A 12,027-nucleotide genomic window follows, 5' to 3' on the forward strand; every position below is an offset into this window, starting at 1 on the left:
TGAAATACTGATAAAACAAACAGATCAGGACTGTATTTGAATGTTCGGTCTATAAACTTCAACAAGTACTTTCATCACTATAGGCCACAATTCTATCATCTTTAAAATTAGAATAATAAGAATTGCACATTGGAGATTATAATCAATCAGATAACATATATTAATGACATCATAAATAGCAACTATTGTTATTCAGGGTTATTCTTCAGTGATTTCAGTGGCATCCTACTCTTTGTGACTGTATTTGGGGTTTTCCAGGCAAATATATTGCAGTGGTTTGCCATTTCCTTCCTTAGCTCATTTTACAGATGAGAAAATGAAGGCAAATAGGGTTAAATGACTTGCTAGGACTATATGAATAATTAGTGACTGAAGCTAGATTAAAACTCACATTTTCTTGAATCCAAGCTAGACATCCTATTCATTTTGCCACTCAATTGTCCCATTGTAATACATTATAAATTTATAACTTGTCAAAATTATATTTCTGACAAATTAACATGCATGAAGAAGAGCACTCATGAGTAGAGATTAATCAGAAATCAAAAAAAGAGGTAAGGTATGGCAGCACAGAAGATAAGACTGTGAATAGCAAAAGGTGGGCCAGGCCCTAAAGTGGGTGAAACAGCTCATATATGGTAGGGGCTGAGGTTGAAGAGACCAACAGACCAACATCCCCTTCTTCTTTCTTCTCACCTCCAATATCAGTGACAAAGGCAAGGCTTATTATCTTTGGTTGTTGATGGCTCTGATTCACTATTGGTTTGAGTAGAAAATCTGCATAAAAACTTCATTTCAACAAATCAATAAACACATTACATAATAGCTATGTGCCAGGCATTCTACTAAGTGTGACTCAAAGATAAAAAATAAAACATTCCCTATCTTTATAGCCTAATGGGGAATACCATAGATTAAGTACATTTAAAAATATACACGGTGGCAGAACCAAGATGACAAAGAAAAGACAGTGACTTTTCTAAGCCCCTCCCCACATCCTCTTGGAATACCCTAAAGTAATGGCATAATGAGCAGGCAAAAAAGAAAGAAATTAGCCATAAAAAATTATTATTGGGATAAGGAATTGCAGGATACCTCTTCAGATGTGGTTAATGAAGTAAAAAAAAAAAAATCCTCTCCTACTCCTGAAGTGTAATGTTAAATGGTCACCTATTCCAAAGGAATTGATGGAAGAGCTCAAAGAAGATTTTAAAAATCAAATGGGAGAGAGTAAGGAAAAAAATAAAAGCAATCCAAAAATAATTGACTGGAAAATAGATCCAGGAGAGATAATTGTTTTTTTTTAAGTGGAATACCAAAAAAGCCATTTTAAAAAAGAGTCCTAGACATCACCTTTCATGAAATTATCAAGGAGAATTTCCATATTCTAGAACTATAGGGTAAAATACAAGTTGCAAGAATCTACCAATCACCTTCTAAAAGAGGTACTAAAATGAAAATTCCAAGGAATGTTTTAGCCAAATTCCAGAGCTCCTAATCAAGCGGAAACTTTTTCCAGCAGCTCCCACCCCCCCCAACCCCCCCCCAAAAAAAACAATTCAAATATCGTGGTGCTATAGTTAGGATAACATAAGATGGAATAACTTCTAAATTAAAGAATTGAAAGACTTGGCATATGATGTTTTGATGGACAAAGGAGCTAGGATTATAATGAAGAATCACCTACCCAGCAAAACTAAGCATAATGCGTCAGGGGGAAAGGTAGATATTCAATGAAATAAACGACTTTCATTCATTCATGATGAAAAGAGCAGAAATGAATAGAAGATTTGACTTTCAAATACAAAACTCAAGAGGATCATTAAAAGGTAAACAGGAAAGAGAAATCACAAGGGATTTATTAAAGTTAAACAACATTCCTACATTAGAAAATGATACTTGTAATTCATAATAACTTTCTTATTATTAGGACAGTTAGAAGGAGGATATATAGACAGAGGGGACAGGTGTGAATTTAATATGATGAGATAAAATCTAAAAAATGAAATTAAGGGATAAAGAGTAATGCACTGGGAGAAAACGAAAGAAAAAGGTAGAATGGGCCAAATTATCTCACCTAAAAGAGGCAATAAAAAAGCTTATAGAGTTGAGTGAGTGTAGCAAGTAAACCTTACTTTCATATCAAGTGATTCAAAGAGTGAATAAGATGCATTCTCAATTAGGAATAGAAATCTATCTTACCTTATAGGAAATTAGAAGGGGAAAGAATAAGAGATATTAAAAATGATAGAAGAGAGGACAAACTGGAGGAGGAGGTAGTCAGAAGCAAATAACTTCTGAGGTGGGACAGGGTAAGGAGTGAGAGGAAAAGATAGAAACAATTTGAAAAAAAATCAAAGCGAGTTTCTCAGATAATAGCTTCATTTCTCAGATATATAGAGAACTGAGTCAAACTTATAGAAAAAAAATAGAACCAAGATTTATGATGAAAATGCTTATCCATCCTTAGGGAAAGAATTTATTATTTCTGAAACAGAATAAAGCATACTTTTAAAAACTTTTTTTATTCTACTTGAGTTTTTTTTTTTTTACTTTCTTTCACAGCATGACTAATATGGAAAAATATTTTGCATGGCTACACATATATAAGCTATAACAAACTGTTTGCCTTTTCAATGAGGAAGTGAGGAGGGAGAAAAGGAGAGAATTTGAAACTCAAAGTTTTAAAAAAATGAATGTTAAAAATGTTTTTGCAAGTAATGGGGGAAAATAAATACTAAGCAAAAAAAAGAAAATAAAAGAAAAAAGAAAACTACCAAGAAGAGGAGAAATACACAACAGTAATTACAAAGTGATTTTTTTTTCTGTAGTACCATCTGAGACCATTATTGATGTCTTCATGCTAACGGTGGCAAACACTGAAAAAGGTTAAGATTAAGCAGGGAGAAAACTGGAAATATTGGACACAATCTGTGAAAGATAATGAAACCAGAGACAGAAAGCTATATCAGGAAAACAGCAATTGAGACACTTTGAGTAGAATGAAAAGTGTGAAAGGAAAAAAAAAAGATTATGAAATTAGTTTAAATAGAGTGATTTGAGCCAGCAGATAAAGCATTTTGAATATCAAATAAAAGGTTTTCTATTTATCATACAGGTAATTGAGAGGCAATGGGGATTTTTGAGAAGGGAAAGAAAATGGATAGGTCTGTGCTTCAGGAATATCAATTCAGTTATTTGGAGGACAGAAGAGAGAGGAGAAAGAGTGGAGACAAGCAAAACAATTGAAGCCAATTTTAGTAGTCCAAGTAAGAAACAATAAAAGACTGATCTACAGGAGCAGCTTTTCAAGATGCCAAAAATATTGTATGATTTAGAGTCATTAAGGTTTGGCTAGTAATTGATTATGGAGAATGAACAAAAAAGAAGAGTAAAGACTAATTTCACAATGGTGAATCTGGTTCAATGGAAATTTAAGACCAGAAACAATAGAAAAATGTTTTCATTGAAAGAGGGAAGTAAGATAATAAGGTATATTTTGAGCATATTTCTTTTGAGGTGCTTTATAGGGCCAGAAAGACCCCTGGAGTGGAAAAATAAAAAGCATAAATCACTTGTGCATGTCTGTTGTATGCTATGTAAATTTAATGAGGAAATGCATAGGAAATTGTATTCTCTGATTATCTAAAGCTGTTTTTTTTTATCCAAAATGAGTTGTTTCCCACAGTGTCTCTATTAGTAGAACTATAAATCAATAAGGCCTGAGTAGAAACTTTTTTTTTTACTTTATTGCAAAAATCTTTGTACAATCAAGTAGCTTCTATCTTTAGTATTGTGTACATTTAAAACATGTGTTAAAAGAAAAAAGATAAAGTTTTTTTCTCTAAGAGCTTAAATGATGAATTCTTTGTTAAGAATCCCAAGGAATAATAATATTGGAGCATTTTAAAGTCATTGCATTAATTGTGTTAAATTTGAAAATTTTAAGATAAGGTTTAAATTTTATTTACAAAATGTGAACTGTTATAACCATGTTTATACTGTGTCTCTTCAATAAGTAGTAAAAAGTATTATTACTTAATTGTGTTTAACTTGAAGTACTGAGGTTTTCATGTTTCAAAAGTATGACTGAAATTCAATTAATGTTTCAAAATAATGATTTTCCCCATCTTTGCTTTATTCAATATTTTGGCATTTAAATTTAATGCTTTTACTATTCTTAATTAATTTAAATCTAAATTTGTTTTGTGGATACAGTAGGATCATTAATGTTAATTTCATTAGGATATCAGAATGTTAGCCTCCTTTATATTTTTCTAATGAACATTACCCTTTCATTGTTCTGACTATGTTTAAAACTTTTATTGTATTTGATTATAAAACAAATATTTAAGCTTTATTTCTGTTCTATAAGCTATTTTGCTATTCAAATCAACACATTCAGAAGATAGTTACTGATGTGGGACTGAAGATCAACTAAAAAAAAAAAAAGATGAACAGTGAGTATGGATATTTTGGAATTAATATGCATAGAAATGATAGTTGAACCCAAAAGAGTTGATGAAATCCATAAGGAAAAGTGTAGAGAAAGACAAGATCTGGGCCTAGGGCAGAGCCCTTGGATTACATGTGTTCATTGGTAGGACATGGATAAAGATCTCTCAAAGGAGACTTGAGGTAGAAGTAATAGAGAGTTGTATCTAATGACTTAAAATTCCTTTATAGTTATACCACATGATCATTATTTCACCAGTTGATGCTAATACTTGGAAAGACTTAAGAACTGCCAATAATTAGGGCATAATTTTCTAACCTCCAATACAACATATGTTTTCTGAAATAATAAAGAAAAACAATAAAGTCTTGATATTTCATTCTCTCTCTGCAAGTGGTTTTTAAGAATAAATATTCATTAATCCTTTTGCTTTTAGATAGAAAACATAAAATTTAAAGCAAATGTGCATATGTATGTACATTTACATAGATGTACACAAATAAATTGCAAATACTTAGAAGGGAAAGAAAACAACTAGCTTCCTGTTAGATAAACACTGACATGTTTCACTCATTTTCAACAATGTTGTCTTTTCATCATTCTTCAGGGCTAGGAATTCATTTTTATGACATAGTAAATTGATTTTACTTTCAAACTAATTACAAAGCAAATTGAGACTGATGGTTTATAGTTCAGATCATAGATTTTGAGTTATATCAGAAGTTTAATTAGTATTATGATATATTTTATTATATTATATGGTGGGCTTAATTGCCTTATCTGTTTTTCTAATTGATAGAGATGATGATTAAGTGATGAAATAATATTTGGGGAAAAAACAGAAGCAAAGAGAAAGATCAATCAGTCAATCAACAGATTTTTATTTAGTGCTTATTCAGTGTTTAGCATTGTGCTAGGTATTAGTATAAAAGTGAAACCAGTCCTTACCTTGAGGAGTTTGTCAAGTGGGACAACACACAACATACATGCTATATATGTACAAATAAACACATCCACATGCATATATAATATTATTTAAATATAAATTTCAGAACATATGCTATAAAACTACTTTAAAATATGTCAGATAACCAGAGTCTCTCCTATATTCATCTCTACTTCTATTCTGACACCAGTTATTGGTTAGCAACTAACCAAGAATATATTGTTTATTTTTCTGTATCAGAGTAGGAATATGAAGCTGAGAGTCTTCTCTCTCTTTTTTCCATTCTACCATAAATGCTTTCACTATTGCTGCTATTCTATTTCTTAACTGCAGTTTTACAACTCTCTTTCCCTGAGTTTATATTCTTGTTCTTTCAATCTTTTGTCATAACAACAATAACAACAACAACAAAAAAGACATGCAAGAGTATAAATTACAGTCCTTAGGCCGTGTTCTCAATTGTAGTAACTAATTATGTGAAGCACAAATGATTATGTAACATTATCTTAATTATTGTTGTTTGTTTTTACGTCTATCTCTAAGTTTTATTAACAAAATGAAATTAGCTATAAAAAGGTAAGTTTGGACATATAAACCCTAATTGAGTACTCTAATTAATTTTGGTTTTTATAATTTTATTTTCCTTTCCTTATATTTGGATTTTAAGCTTTTGAGCTAAATTTTAATCAAAAATATTTTTAGGAAGAAATATGTACTAAAAGAATGGAATATGTTCATTCATTTCAGCTTGAAATGTACAAGTTAGAACAAAATTATACACACTAGAAGCAATAGTACAAAGTAGGCAATTTACTGCTCTTTATTAAATATTATTGGAAAGGGATTCCTGGGAAACATGTGCTACAACATAATCAAAAGACATAAATCAAATAGTCAATTCATCATCTTACATCAAAATAATAAGAAATAGAAAAGGAAAATATGAAGTAGCCTTTCCCCCCAAATAGGTTAAGTTTGAGAGTATGATTTTTGTTTAAGTTGAATTGTGGGGTAAAATCCTATAGTCTTTAAATAACTACTTTTATTATAACTTATCACTGCATTGATAATGTCAACATATTAAAATATATTAAATGAATAACTATGTTCAATATAATAAAGATATTTTGTTTTCATTCATAGTAGTACTACTAATATTTAAAATATTACATAGACTTCCAGGTATTGTGTTTGCATATGTTTCTTTATATTTTTAAAACATAAATACTTCATGAAAGCAAAATGTGTAAATATAAATTGTAATATGCATGCACATATAAATAATAATTATTGAGAAAGTAAACTATCACACATTATCAAAAGTCCATGTGTAGTAGAAATAGAATGATTTCTAAGAAAACATTTTCATAAGATAGAAAGAAATGTTCTTTTTGACTTCTCTTTTTGCAAGTATAACTATTTTGCAAATTTTACTTTATGGTTGTTTGCCCTTCATTATCAAAAAGGACTAAAGACATCAAAAGGTGATATCATGGTTTCCAAGTGAATTGAATTTGTGAGGCAAGGCTATACAAATTCACCAGCCTCACTCTTTCTTCCAAAGTCATCTGGGTCTAAAAGCAAAATATAGATCAATATGACGGAACATTGCCCTGGATGCAGTAGAAGACAGTGGTCTTTTAAAGCTCAGGTTTTTCCCAAATCTTACTTTGAGGCAATGTCCATTCTGTGATTAAGATTAGGTAAGACATGAGGCAAGGAATAGCCTTTTTTTTTTACCTAGGCAAAGGAAGAAAATTCAATCTTGGAGGTGAAAACGCTCAAGGTTTCTGTCTAAAAGAGAAACAATTGTTATTTACACTATGAGTTATCAGAACCCAAACAATGACTAAGTGAGGGCTGGGCTGGGACCTATTTTTGGCCAATTATTGAGAGATAGAGTGATTTGGTTTCATAGTACAGTTCTTACAAATGAATCATCAACCTCAAGATATTTTGTGCAGGTTTCATTAATCATACTTTATATTTCTTTGAGCAGAGCACCCACAAGTAAAGGTATGATTCCCTATGTGGTCAGAGAAAAAAGAGAAACAGAGTAGGAAGGGAGAAATGAAAGGAAAAAGGAAGTCAGAGAGGAAAGAAGGGGATGAGATTGGAAAGGAAAGAGAAAAAGAAAAAGAAAGGAAGAGAGGGAAGAGGAAAAGGAGGAAGGAAGTGTGTGTGGGGGGAGGAGGGAGGAGGGGAGGAAAGAAAGCTACATTGCTTTACTGGAATTGGCCAAGTAGGGTAATTATTACTACTCAAAGATTGTTGTTTGTCTTTCATTCTGGAAGAGGGTCAAAGACATCAGAAAGGTGAAGTCATGATTTGCAAGTGAATTGAATTTAAGTAGAAGGCTGTGCAAACTTATTAGTTTCAATCTGTTCTCTGGAGCCTTCTGTGTTCAGTGGTAAGATATAAATCAGAACAACTGGAAATGCCCCTCCCCACCCTAATTCCACTTTAACCACAGACAAAAATACATTGTCTATATGAGATTGTACATCAGGATGCATGTTTAATATGAATTGCAGCATATCAAAAATTGTTAATGTAATCTGTCACCCTATTTGTGTAGTGTCTGGAAAATAGCATGCAATTCTAGTCTATGAAATTGTTGTATGCTGAAAAGTGTAGAAAAAGATAATTATAGGGTCACCATCAAAGATTTTTGGTTTTCAACAGGTTGACTAGTTAAAACTGGAAATAGAACTAAACTAAAAAAGACATAGACACAAAGATAAGAAAAAGAAAACATTTCATCTTTGACATTGTGGTCAGGATGACAAAGATGACAAGAAAAAAAATATGGTAAATGTTGGAAGGGATGTGGGAAAACTGGCATTGTTGGTGGAGTTGTAAAATGATCCAACCATTCTGGAGAACGATTTGGAAGTATGTCCAAAGGGCTCTCAAAATGTGCATACACTTTGACCCATCAATGTCATTACTGGGTTTGTATCCTAAGGAAATCATAAATGAGGGAAAATGACCCACATGTGCAAAAATGTTTGTAGCAGCTCTTTTTGTGATGGTAAAGAATTGGAAAATGAGTAGATGATCTTGGGGAATGACTGAACAAATTGTGATGTATGAAGGTAATGAAATATTATTATTCTATAAAAAATGATGAACAAGCTGATTTTAGAAAGGTTGGAAAGATTTACATGAACTGATGCTGAACAAAACAAGCAGGACTAGGAATACATTGTACAAAGAAACAACAAAATTGTGTGATGATCAACTATGAATGACTTGGTTCTTCTCAGTAATTCAGTGATACAAGGCAATTCCAATAAACTTTGGATAGAAAAAACTATAGGCAACAAGAAAAAGAACTATGGAGATTTAATGTAAATCAACATATGCTATGTTCACTTCTTTTTTCTGTTTTTTTTTTTTTTCTCTCTCTCATGGTTTTTCCCTTTTGTTCTGATTTTTCTCTCCCAACATGATTCATGAAGAAATAAATGTGTATTAGAAAGTTAATAAACATGTATAACCAGAAAAACTATAATTTTAAAAAGCAATTATGGTCAGGGTATCATGTGGACTACAGTAAATAGGTGTTTTTGAATTTGATAAGTTTGAAATGGGGCCACTACCATACCATAGGTTGATATGAAAAGGTACATCTCAATAGCTAAGTATCCATGCATTAATTGTGATTCTCAATTTCTATCTAGTTGTATTTGGTTACTGTCCTTAAGAACCAATGTGCAACTTGGAGCTATAAAAACTAAACTAACCAATTAATTAATAGAAATCACTTAGTGTGCTTGACTCATGATCATTTTGAAGAACAGTAAAGTTTTATGCCCTATATTGTTCTGGACTGGGGTGTTTTGAGGGTACATCCATACGTGTGTGTGTCTGTGTGTGTGTGTGTGTTCAGAAGAACTTTCTTTCTTGCTTCATTCATTTTAATTGTGCAGTGGTAGAGTGGTGGGAAGAAGTGGGCAGTGTAGAAATGATCTTTCTCCTATAGATAATCAGATCATTGAAAGTTAGGGAAAATAATTTAATCTTAGTTTGGCTACTATTTTTTTATTTAATATTTTTATTTTCCCAAGTTATATGTAAAATAATTTTTAAACTTTTGAACTTCATATTCTCTTTCTTCCTCCCCCATTAAGGAGGCACATGTGAAGTTATACAAAATATTTCCACAAAAATCATGTTACAAAACAAAACATAGATCTCTTCCCACCCTCGGAAAAATAAAGTTTTTAAAAATGAGTATGCTTCAGTCTGTATTCAGGCACAATCAGTTCTTTCTCTGGGTGTGGAGAGCATTTTTCATCATAGGTCTTTCAGAGTAGTCATGGACCATTGTATTGCTGAGAATAGAAAAGTTATTCACAACTGATTATCCAATAGCATTGCTATTACTTTGTATATAGTACATTTCACCTTTTTTGAATTCATGGAAGGTTTTCCAGGTTTTTCTAAGAGTATCCTACTCACCATTTCCCATAGAACTATAATATTCCATCATAAACACCATTTCCCATATAATAATAATATGTCATCATAATCACATAACCACAATTTATTCAGCCATGCCCCAATTGATGGTCATTCCTTCAATTTCCAATTGTTTGCCCTGTAAAAGCTGCTATAAATATTTTGTTCACACATGTCATTTTTGGCAGAATTAATATCTTCTGGTCATTTATTTATTATGGAATGACTTATTTTTATTTTTTTCTATGAATTTGACTCAGTTCCCTATACATTCAGATATAAATTGGATATTATTTCCAAAGTGGTAAACATGAAGAGGAAAATAGTCGATTGTCTTTCTGTCTCCTTCCTTGATTACTTGAAAATTATTTCAATCATTGTTAGATATGTTAATCTAGATGATTAGAGGAGAGAAATCAATTTTGTAACTAATGGCAGTGCTGGTTTCAGCTGGCATTTAATAGACTTACTTGAAATTAACCATAATTGAGACAAAGTGTCAGATAAAGGATATAAAAGAAAGTCCAGAAAACTAGGATTTTGAGTGTCTCCAGGATGGCAAGAGAAATTGCTGAAAAATGAAAGAGTTTGGAAGTTCAATAAGATAGTCTTTGGAACTCCAAGCAATGAAAAATAATTGCCAGTCAGGAAATTGAGGGGAAAGACAGAATTTCTCTCAAGATCCATGGAAAGAAAGTAGAAAACCTGCTATTAAAAGAAAGCTATAAAAAGAGGATGCCAGGCAGCCTAAATCATAAACACCTTAACAACCTGAATAATATACATTCGTGAAATATGTTTATCATATGAATATATATGTATATGTGTGTATACACAAGTAAACAGACCCCAAAGTTCACTTCATTATCATTCGTTTTCCTCCTATTGACTTCAGAATTTCTGTCAGTAATATTTCTATTCACTCAATTTCTTCAGTCCAAAACTTTAAGGCTCAAGATCTTCATTTCTTCTTTCCCTTTCATAATCTATTTATCTTGATGATTTCATCTTCTCACATCTAAGTTATGCCCCTTCCTTTCTATTCCAACATTATTTCCATCTATCAAAACCTTCTGTATTCTTCATATTCTAGTTCAATTCAGCCTCCTCCATGAATTCATAATTAATGTTCTTTAAATATATGTGGCTCTTCTGATACTTTTTTGTGACACTTTTGGCATTTACTATCATGTTCTGCCACATGTCATTGGTATTTACATAGCACATTTGTGGAAAGATGATGAAATTCAAACTTATTTTTACATTTCAATCAGCCAATCACTATGAATTTAGTAAGCTTCTACAAGGAACCAGGCATTTTAGTACATTTTAGTAGCTTACATTTCTGTAACTTATGTAATTTTTTAAATTTATGAAATATGTACTTCACAATGACTCTTTGAGGAAGGCTGAACTAGTAGAATCATCCTTGTATTGTAGTTAAAGAAATTCAGTATCTGAGAAATAATATGAGATGAGAAAAACAAATGACACAATGGGTCAGTGAAAAGGCCAGGTCTCCTGATTTCAACTTAAATATATTTTCTTTTCTATTTCACTTCTCCTCCCTTTATTACTTAAAAACTGAACTTTCCCTATTATTTGCCTGTACAAAGAGGCAAATATTTGCTTAAAGAAGCTCAAGTAAGCATTCTTCTGGGGTGACAGTTGTTTGGAAGTGCCATTTTTTCTTCATTGACACAGAAAAAAGAAAAAATCAATTGCTCGTTTTATTTTAGAAGTGGAGTTTGTCATCATGAAGTTGTATTGCAAAATAAGTTTTTAGCCAGAAGATCATCTTTCAAAAAAATTTATCATAATGTCTAAAACAGTGTCCAGTTATTTAATGGCTCATGCCATTAGTAATTAGTAATTAGTAATGTCAAAAATGCAAGAACATTAAGATGAATATTTGGGGGATATTTTTACTTAAATGCAAGAAAAGTATGGTGAAACTAAGGAAATGAAAGCCTGTGGGAAGTCTTGGGGAACATCTTGTAGGAAATGCAAATTTAAATTTATGCTAGAAGTTCCCCTAAAGAACTGTCATTGACTTAAATGATCAGTAGCTTAATGGGCAGCTAAATCAAATATTTTTTTCACCTGGACCAACTATAGAGAAGCAGATTGTCAGTAGTATGAAATAAGAAAATACTGT

This window comes from Sarcophilus harrisii, chromosome 3 (assembly GCF_902635505.1).
Source record: "Sarcophilus harrisii chromosome 3, mSarHar1.11, whole genome shotgun sequence".
Classification (NCBI taxonomy): Eukaryota; Metazoa; Chordata; class Mammalia; order Dasyuromorphia; family Dasyuridae; genus Sarcophilus; species Sarcophilus harrisii.